The sequence below is a fragment of the Arachis hypogaea genome, chromosome 17, assembly GCF_003086295.3.
Source record: "Arachis hypogaea cultivar Tifrunner chromosome 17, arahy.Tifrunner.gnm2.J5K5, whole genome shotgun sequence".
In the NCBI taxonomy this organism is placed as follows: Eukaryota; Viridiplantae; Streptophyta; class Magnoliopsida; order Fabales; family Fabaceae; genus Arachis; species Arachis hypogaea.
In genome coordinates this window covers 16,492,635-16,503,212 of record NC_092052.1, presented here as the reverse complement: position 1 = coordinate 16,503,212, position 10,578 = coordinate 16,492,635, and the positions used below count along the sequence as shown (strand labels likewise).

General features: G+C 33.7%; 1 long non-coding RNA gene across 1 annotated transcript; it reads right to left on the bottom strand.

Moving 5' to 3' along the window:
* Positions 1 to 7,967: 7,967 nt before the first annotated feature.
* LOC112766565 (uncharacterized) lies at positions 7,968 to 9,535 on the bottom strand. Its single transcript, XR_011875765.1, has 3 exons — positions 9,396 to 9,535; positions 9,062 to 9,136; positions 7,968 to 8,333 (listed from the first exon to the last, which is right to left on the bottom strand). It is a non-coding gene; the product is annotated as an uncharacterized lncRNA (long non-coding RNA).
* Between the last annotated feature and the right edge of the window lie 1,043 nt (positions 9,536 to 10,578).

The window sequence follows — 10,578 nt, the reverse complement described above, 5'->3', positions numbered from 1 at the left end:
TGAAGGTTTCCCACTTGTGATATTTTTCGATTTGTAAACTGATTGCTTTTATTTCTTCCTTTCAGAAATGGTGAAGAGTGAATCTAGCGCTGCCTATCAGAAGGTCCAAGAGGCTAAGAGGAAGGCTAGGGCCAGAGCTGATGTTGCGAAGGCCGGAGCTACTGGCGTTCCTTCTCCTCCTCCTCATGACTCGGGGACCTCCTCTGGCCCAATTATGGTAACCTCTGCCTCTGCTTCTCCTCTCCCTCCTCCTGCCCTAATCCCCCCAATCCGACCTCTTTCCAAACCTGAGAAAAAGAAACGTAAGATCTCGGAGTCCGGTTCTATTGCTGGAGAGTCCGGCTTCGACGGTCCGAAGTTCATTCGGAAGCACATCTTCCCTCATAGCTAGATTGCTATGGATGATTCTTCCCTTCGAAATCATCTTCAGATTTTGGTTCGCGGAGGGGTTCAGACTGCTGGGGTTTGCACTGGTCTTCTTGATATCTTAGACAAAACTCCTTTGAGTTCTTTGAGTTCTTCCCAAAAAACTGTGGAAGAGCTTTAGGGGAGGATTGTCCTTTATCAAGAAGAGGAGCAAAGGCTTTAAGGGGAGAATACCTGGCTAAAAGAGGAGTTGACCCGGCTTCAGGAGAGGGAGAAGAAGCTTTTGGGTTAGTGTGCCATGGCGGAGGGTCTGAAGGAGAAGGCAAAGCAAAATTATGTCAGGGTTTTCTCTGAAAGAAGGGAAATACTCTTAAAAAAAGAGTACAAAGAAAAGAAGAAAGATTTTGTGCCCAAAGAAAGATGCTTCGTATGCAAGAGACCACACCAAAGAGACCACACCAAATGAATGACTGTCCCAAGCTAAGGACTCTGGCATCCATTGCCAAGAACGAGAGGCTCAATCATAAGTGACTGAATGTGTTAGATCTGTCCAACTCATGAATGATGCGAAGGGTAAAGAGGCAAGTCTTACAAAAAAGAAAGGCTTCATGTATGTCAAAACATTTATCAATAAAAAACCTGTTAATGACTATTATCGACACTGGTGCTACATAAAACTTTATCACTCCTGATGAAGCAACGAGGCTTGGATTGAAAATTACTGAAAAGAATGGTTGGTTCAAACCCGTGAATACCAAGGGTGAACCTTTTAAGGGAGTAGCAAAAGGGGTTGAGATGACTCTTGGTTCTTGGAAGGGCTTTATGGATTTTTTAGTAGAACCCATGGATGATTTCAAGATAGTCATCAGGCTCAACTTGCAAAGGAAGAAAAATATAATATCGATGTCATACTACGACATAGTATGTGTCATGGAGAAAGGGTCTCCATGCAATCTCAAGAACAGATTTAAGAAGGGAAAAATTACATATTTGGCTCTATTACAAGAGGTGTCAATATCTGAAAGAGAAGACATTCCTCCCAAAATCAAGGAAATCCTTGAAGAAAATAAGGATGTGATACCTCCTAAGTTGCCAAAATAACTACCACCTATGAGGAAGGTGGACCACAAGATTGAATTGGAGTCAGAGCAAAGTCGCTTGTCTCAACACCTTATAGGATGGTACCGCCAGAACTTGAGGAGTTGAAGAAGAAACTCAAGAATTTGCTAGATGTTGGATTCATTCGTTCATCGAAGGCACCCTATGACGCACCAGTCCTGTTCCAAAGGAAGCATGATGGTTCATTGAGATTATGCATCGACTATCATGCACTTAACAAGATAACCATCAAGAACAAATACCATATTCCTTTGATAACCGATTTGTTTGATCAACTTGGTATAACCAAGTTATTCTCGAAGTTAGATTTGAGGTCATGTAAGAACCGGCATAACCGTTTTAGTAAAATGATCATTTTTAAGTGCCAGGAGTAGATTCAAAATTTAGAAGTTTTAATTTAAAAATTTAAAGGTGAAATTTGATTTCAATAAATTTTACTGAGTTAGAAAATGTATTATTTTTGAAAAGTTTTTGTAAAAATGCGTACTGGCACTCAAGCCGGTAGTACTGGATCTAGTCTGTCCAGTACCGTGTACTTTAGAAAATAAGATTTTGAAAATTGATTTATTATTTTAAAAGGACAAAAAAAATAATTTAGAATTGAAAACCTGGCACTAACCTTAAAGGTTTTGGCCCAAAGTGGGCCAAATGGACCTAAAGCGCTAACGGGTTGGACCGGGCCCAAGGCCCAACATATATATGCTCATTAAATGAGCATTTCAGCTCATTTCCACCCTAAATTAAGAAAGGGGGCGCAGCATAGAGAAGAGAGGAGAAGAGGGTGATGTTACTATTCATCATCACCTTCCGGGAGCCATAACTTGAGCTACGAAACTCCAATTGACGAGCCGTTTGCGGTCACGCAAAACTCTCATCGAGATCTTCATTTCTATATAAGAAAATCTGGTAAGAACTTAAAGCTCGCTCTCTAGTTTCCTGCCCTAGTTTCTGTGCGTTTTTTGTTATAGTTTTTGAGTAGATTTTGTGGTTTTGGTTTTTTAAGTGATCTCTAGTAGCGGGCAATTGTTGGGATTTGTCCCAATCCTCTTTGAACAAGGTAAAGTTACTCATAAACCCTTGTAGTGATGTATGTTGTAGTTTCTAGTTTTTTATTTTGGTGATATATGTGTTGTTAGTTTGAGTTTTGGTGCTTTTTGGAGTTGTCTTGGCCAAGGTATGGTTTCGATTTCCTTTATGTAATATGTAATGTTTCGTGAACCTTAGGCTAGTTGACCTTAAGATAGGATTGGATGTTTGGGTGTATGTTTAATTGTATGTGATTTTAATGTTTGAAGATAAGTTGTATGGTGGTGATGATGATATAGAGTTTTGGGATGTGGAATATATAAATTTTGATGTTGATTGTTGGTATGTAATGGCTATGAAGGTTCTGAAAATTGGACCAAACCAGTCGGTTCAACTGGGTTAATCAAAAATCAATCAAGTAACCGGTCCGGTTCACCTACAAAATCGTCCTGCAAAAAACCGGTAGAAAACCCGACTGTACCGGCAGTTAACCAGCAAACTGGCCGAACCGACCGAGTTTTAGCTAGTACCGGTTTTCCTCCCCAAGATACGAAACGGCGCCGTTTTGGCGGTGGATTAAAATAAAAAAGATAAAGGGGAAAAAGGGTTGAAGCCTTGGTATGATGGTTTCTCTTCGAACTTCGAAGACTTCCCAACCCTAACTTTCTCAGTTTCTCTTCAACCTTCTTCCTACGCTACCGTCACCTCCAACAAACGCCGTAGGGAAGTATCATCGTCGCGAGTCGTAGGTCACTGTCGCGGGTCAAAGGTCACCGTCGCGGATCAAGGTCAAAGGTCACTGTCGCGGTCGAAGCATCACCGTGTTGGCGTCGTCTGGTCGTCGTTGTGGTCGTCAGCTTGTCGTCGGTACCGAACCTTCACCGTCACCAAAGCGTGGGTCGTCGTCTGGCTCTGACCTTCTGTGCTCTCGGCCTCTCCCGCGGTGAGTACTCAGTAGTCAGTACTCCCATCTTTTCCTTCTTTCAATTAATTTTGTTTATCCAGTGACAAAACTATATGAATCATTGAATTGGACAGATTTAAGTTCATGGTTCTTGTTCTGTTTTTTCAAATCTTTTCCTCCACCATCTTCTCCTCAATCCGCGACTTTCTCTCTCTTAGAGTCGAAGCTGAGCCTTTGTTCCATCCTCTTTTCGTAGAGTTTCTTGGTGTGCGGTGACTTCTCATTGCCGTCTCTGGTTGTGGCAGCATCATAGTACGACAGCAATTCCTTCCTCCCTTCTTCATTTCCATCTTTGACTAGTACTTCAGGTTTTTGCTCTGTTTTCTCTTGCTGTTTTGTTTAGCTTTAATTCTATAGTTTGTTCTACATTAGTTTAGTTGGATTTTTTATTTCTGTTAGTGGATTCTAGGTTGTTGGAATAAGGTAGTTCAGTTTGTAGATTCTAGGTTTGTTGCAAGTTTTGAGAATTGGAAATTTCTTGGTTGGCCGATGCTTTGATTGCTGATATAAGCTTCGTTACTTTTATTTATTATTGTGTTTAGCTGTATTAAGTGTGAAAGTTGTTGAATGGGTAAGCATTGCAGCTGAATTTTGTTTGTTTATGCTAAATTTGTACATTGCGTGCTAGGTGTTCGATTAAATGCCTTTGTGATGCTTTGAGTTTGAATTATATGTTGTAGTTACCATATAGTTTGAACCACTCTTTGTTTAGGCAAATTGTTCAAGAATAATGCACTTTGGGTTGTCTCTTGATGCTTGTTTAAGTTATGAAACTCATGTTTATCCATTGCTCATGGTATTTCTTCGTGCTTGTGCTTGATGTTATTTTTGTCATGAAAACACCTAAATAAGTGGAATGCTCAAACTTCTTGCAATTTAGGTGATTTCATAGACAGAATGCTTTAATTTTGTGAAGTGGTGGTGACTTTTAATGATAAATTATGGATAAGTTATTTTGTGAAATTGTTAAATTTTGAATTTTATTAGTTTAGAAATAATTGAATTTAAATTTTTAAAATTATGTATTGAATTTTTTATAATTTTACTCTATATTTAATTAAATCTGTTCAACTTTGGTTGAACCATTGAACCAGTCAGTCAACCGGTTCGATGATCGGTCTAGTTCTCGCAACCTTGTTTATAATCTTTATTTTTTTTGATATATGAAAGCTCATAAGTGTGTGAAAAATAAGTTAATAAATTTATTTTTGGTTTTTTATATTCTTGATTAGTTACTTTATAAATACATATTTTGTTTCCCTCATTATTGGAATAAAAGTAGTAAGTAGTTTATCCTTATTTGTTACTCGCTTTTATTTATCTCTTAATTCCTTGATTGTATATTTTATTGTTTTCCTTTTAGCATAATTTTCCAAGTTTATCGATGCCCTATCTTTTGGAAATTTAGTTAAATAAAGGGTTAAGTTCGATTTTGGTCCCAACGTAGAGGTCGAAAATCGATTTCGTCCCCAACTTTTTTTTTGCTACAAAATGGTCCCAAAAGTTTTAGTTTGTTTTAAAATCGTCCTTCAGACGAAAATACCCCTCCCTCCCTCCTTCCCTCCGCTCTTCTTCCCCTTCTTCCCCAAAATTATGCAGAAGCACCAGCAGAAACAGAACCAAAAGCAACAACAACAATTAATCAAACAGAAGCAGCAGTAGGACAACAACAACAACAATGAATCACTAACGAATCAACAATGGAATCAAGTAGAAATAGAAGAAGCAGGAGCAGAAACAGAAACAGAACAACAACAACAATAACAATGAAAGAATATAATCAATCAGAATCAGAATCAACCAGAAACAATAATAATAAAAAATCAACAAATATAATAGAAGCAGAATCAAAGAAGAAGAAGAAGAAGAATGGAAGCAGAAGAGCAAAATTCGGTGAGCCACCCGAACGACAACGAGCAACGGCTATCGAGCAAAGAAGAGCAGTGGTGGCGGCGGCGACGGCGAAGACCCTTCGCCTTCTTCTTCCCGAACTCCCCCCCCCCCCATCTTCTCCCTTCGCATAACCCCTTCCCCTTTCCCCTTTACTTTATGCATAAAACCCCTCCCCTCTTCTTCTTCAACACCCCTCCCTCCCCTTCTTCCCTTTCCTCCCCCCTCCCCCATTTCTCTTCGCATAAACCCCCTTCTTTCTCTCCCCCCGATTCTTTGTATCCCTTTCTTTCCTTTTTATTTATTTATTTTATATTTATTTTATTTTATAATTTTTTTAATGAGGGATAATTTGGTAATAAAAAAATAAAATTGGTAAAAAAGACGATTTTAAAACAAATTGAAACTTTGGGGACCATTTTGTAGCAAAAAAAAGTTGGGGATGAAATCGATTTTCGGCCTCTACGTTGGGGACCAAAATCGAACTTAACCCTTAAATAAATAATTAGATTGTGTGTATCTTCATTGGAATATGATATATTTTTTCATTGGAAATCTAATTATATAGGAAGTCTACTAAAATCATGATATTTAAACAAAAAGGTGTACTCATTACCTAAGCCTGCCATCCCCTAGATTTATGCATAGACTTTTTTGTTTTGATTCTTGCTTTTATCCTTATACTGACCTCATGTTATTTTTGTTCTCTTCCTCTTCTCTCTCTTTATCTATGCATTAGGTTATGGTTTAGAGGGAGCCGTCTTGATTTACGTATTTTTTTCACACCTCTTTGCTGTATTTCTCTCCTAATATTAGGTTAAGGTATAGGGTTCTAAGTCTGTCCTTCTCATTCTTCGATCTGAGTAGTTGCTCTATTTTATATTTGCTGTATTTCTCTCCTAATATTAAGTTAGGTTATAGGATTTATAGCAGTTTTACTATTTTATTCCATTTTTCCCTTTTTTAGCCCGTTTAAATTCAAACTATTCTCTTGTGTGCTATAACAATGTCCTCTCAAAAAAAGTCTATTCATGCTGTGAGAGACAAGTTAAATGAATTAGATCATTCTAAAAATTCATGTGATGAAGTTGATGAAAGTTAGGAGGTGAGTAATATTAAATTATTTTTTTGAAAGGGTATTGACTTTTATTTTTTGATTCTTTTGACTACGGCTATTTGTAATTATCTCTATAATTTGGTTTCAATTTTCATGCATTTTTTTTAGATTAGGAGTATGTGGTTGGTCTTAAACAATGTTATGTTGAGGAAAGAGGAGTATCTTCCATTGAAGAGGTTGAGAAAATCTTTGATGCTGGAATTTAATGAATCTAATGAGTCTCATGGCTCTAGGGATGAGTCTGCATGTTAAATGAAATGGCTACACATGCCAGTTAACTAGAGCTACTGATTAGGACTAATAGGACATTAGATATTTTGATTGTGTCCATGTAAGTATTTCATATTTTAGGTTGTGATGTAGGAGATATGTGGATTAAGATGTCTGTATGGAATGCTTTGTGCATTTTTATTGGGCTTATTTCTCATGTAATTGATTAAGTATTAGAGTGTAGACACAATATTATTAATCGCTAGGCAAATTAATTGTGCAATCTTTTATGTTTGTAGTTCAGTTATTTCTTTAAAATTCAATAAAGTGAAGTAGCTCCTTTATGATGTTAAAATCCCATTCCACATTTTAGGTTATTGCTTCACCTATTTGCTTTTGGCAAGTGAATGTTTTATAGAATTTAGATGAATGCATGTGCATGTGTGCTTGAATTATTATGCAATTTCTCTATATTCAACAATTTGTAACTGATCCTTTGTTAAATGTCTTTTAGACGGATTTTTTAGGTACATGTTGGCCAAATTAGTTAATTTAGTTTAAGTGACAAAATAGTATATTTTTCGTTTTAACTTTTTATATTGACACTTTCTTTTAATTTTACTAGAGCTCTGTAGAGAATGTTTGATCCATAAAATATTTATTCTGCTTGAGTTGTGAGATTTTGACTTTATTTTTCACATGTTTCACTTTTGCTCTCAGTTCAAGATTGAATTCCTAATCTAAATATATACATCATATATCAATTTTGTGATAAGGATATTATTGATATTTTAATTTTTTTTATCCCATATTAGTAAAATTAAAATTTATTTTCTAAGATATTCTTAGGAAGGCAATATGGATATACTTCATGTTTATTTTATGTTTGCTTTATTATTATATTTCAATTTATGGCACAAACTAGTAATTATAAATTTATAAAATCAGTTGTTAATTACGACGACTATATTTTTCATTTTTTATGTTTATTTAATATTTTGTAGTTTTTAAAATTGAATTAATTAATTTTTGAAACACATGGTTAGGTATATATTAAATATTATGTTGGCATAATTATACCAAAAGAAAAAGATAATTCAAATTTTGAATTGGTATGGCTATAAAAAAAATAATCTTAATAGTTAATTAGTAAAAAAAAAACTCAATAGTTACTTTTATTTTTATATTACAATAAATGTATTTATGTTTTTAAATTTAGTTAAAATTTTTATATTACAATAAATGTATTTATGTTTTTAAACTCAATAATTCACCATAAGAGGCTGATTAGCCCAACATGCCAATTCAATTGGAAGCATGTTTTTGTGTCCTTTAATCCAAACCAATCCTGGATTCTTGTGAAGTAGTAATTTAGCAATTTGCACATTCCCTGAAATGGCAGCCATAGAAAAGGCAGTGTTGCCATCTACCTTGCGAATTTGCATGTCTTCCAGACTCATATGATCTATTAAGTTTTCTACAAAGCTGGTTTGTTCCATGCTCACTGCAATGTGAAGAGCTGTGTCTCCTTGCTTAGTCAAAAGAGAACAGAGCCGAGTAGGATCAGTTATATTATATGTTAAAGCTTTACTCCAATTCCCTGTAATCGCTGCCTTATATATCTGCCTTTTATATGCATCTCTGCAAATTTCAAAACAAATATATCAGAGTTTTGATCAATATTTGAAAACTGCAAAAAAGAATGTGTGTATATATATATATATATACACTGAATTCTTAATAAAAAATTTACAGTATAAAAATGCTTTCTTGCATTATAAGAAGTGATTGATTGAATATGCCAATGAATAATAGATCAAATGGCATAATCTCCTCATACTCATCTAACAGGTTGCAGGTTTGAGTCTTCATATCTTCGGAAAGAAAAAAAGTGATTGATTGAATATTTTTCCGTGATTTAAAATAGAGAAACTCACTAGTACAAATACTAAATTGTCTTTTAACAAATAAATTTTATTCATTTATGTATACAAATTTTAAAAAATATGGATACAAATGGTATTAATTCATGTGTATAAAACTCTAGTAAATATAGGTGTAAAGTGTAAATTATATGCTTTCTGAATACAAAATATCTATAAATAAATGCAAATTATTACTCTAAAAACAATAATATTTACTGATCATATAGCATTGTTCTTTAAAATATTAGTTAAAAAAATGAAGTTATCTTTTGGAATGAAAACAGCCCAGGCGGTTGATAATCGTTCAATAGTTATATAAGGAGTGTAGTTGTTGATATTAGTGATATTATTCAGGGATAATATGGGAACAGCAATCTCTTTGTATAGTCCACCTTAATGTGTTGATCTCTTTCCTTCAAAAACAATTATGAACTGAAAACTTACCATCTGGTCCCCAAAAACTGCGTTCTCTTACATGCTCCGCTTCTTCCGCCACTACAATACCCAGTTCGTCGCAATCTGTTATTCTTGCAAGGTACATAAACACAGGTTATCATGTTCATTGTTATTCATTCAATTATTAAACTTTGAAATTGCATATTAATACGTTGGAACTTAATTGGGACACATTATATACATTACATATGTAAACTTATATGGTTGTGCGGTCTTAAATTATTGACTACTTCGTATTTGACTCTTATCCACTATCAGTTTATTCCCAATATCTTTAATTTAGTGTAATAATAATAATTAAAAGAGATCGTATGTGTGTTACCTGTTATAGCTGCTGATGAGGTAGTACTTGCACCACCGGATATAGACATAACACTTTTATGGGACGTTACTAATGATGATTTAGGCTTTTTTTTTTTTCTCTTTTAATCGGAGTTTACCATAGAATTAGCATGGTCATTACTACGGATTAGAACATCCATTTATAAGAGAAGGCCATGGACTAATAGTTGTATCCTAATAATTAAGAGTATAGTGGCTTTGATTAAATGTCAAACATCAAGTATAGCATATTCTAAAGTGTTTACTAATTTCTTGATAATCAAGAATGGAATGTTGGAATTTTTGGCAAATTTATTTATTTCTACATGCAACATATATATGACATATGTACTTTTTGACCTTTTTTCTCTGCTTGAAAAGAAGGGAAAGGATTAACAAAAGATTATTTAATTCAAAGATATAGTTCGAACACACTTTTATTGATATAAGTTACATGGGATAAACTAAAAACTTTCGTATGTTATTTTTTTTAATTACAAGAGCAATATGAATTTTAAGAGAATAATTTTTTTTTTATAATTATGAATAAAATCATTTGTTTAAGACTTACTATTTTTAAGACAGTAATTGACAATTACGGAAAATTAAACATCTTATTATTTTTAAGCTGTATTAAATACTCTCATTAATTAATCAAGTTGAATCAAATATGTATCATTTTATTAGTATTTATTTTAAGACTTATGTTATGTTTAGTTTATTTTATTTTATTTTTTTATTATTTTAGATCTAATTATAATTTGATCCATATTATCTTAGTGAATTTATAAATTAGAATTTTAAAAGTAAGAGTTTAAGAGGTATAAAATTTTTAAATTTTGTAGTTACTTTTTTTTATTTGTTATGAATGAAACTTTTTTGAATTTCTTGAGAAACTTAGATGTGAAATTGTGAATAGGAGAGGTAGAATTAATTTCCATTCTTTGATTTTCTTCTTATCCTAAGTTTCATTTTGTATCACTTATGCTTTTGTTGTGAGACGAAGAGACGGTAAAATATGATCTATTAAATTAAAATGATATATATTATTAAGCAATGCTACATGATTAATAAATATTATCATTATTAGTCACAAATAAATTGCACATATATCTACAGAGATTTTGCACACAAAAAGTATATAATTTCTATCTATATTTACCAGAATTTTATATACATGAATT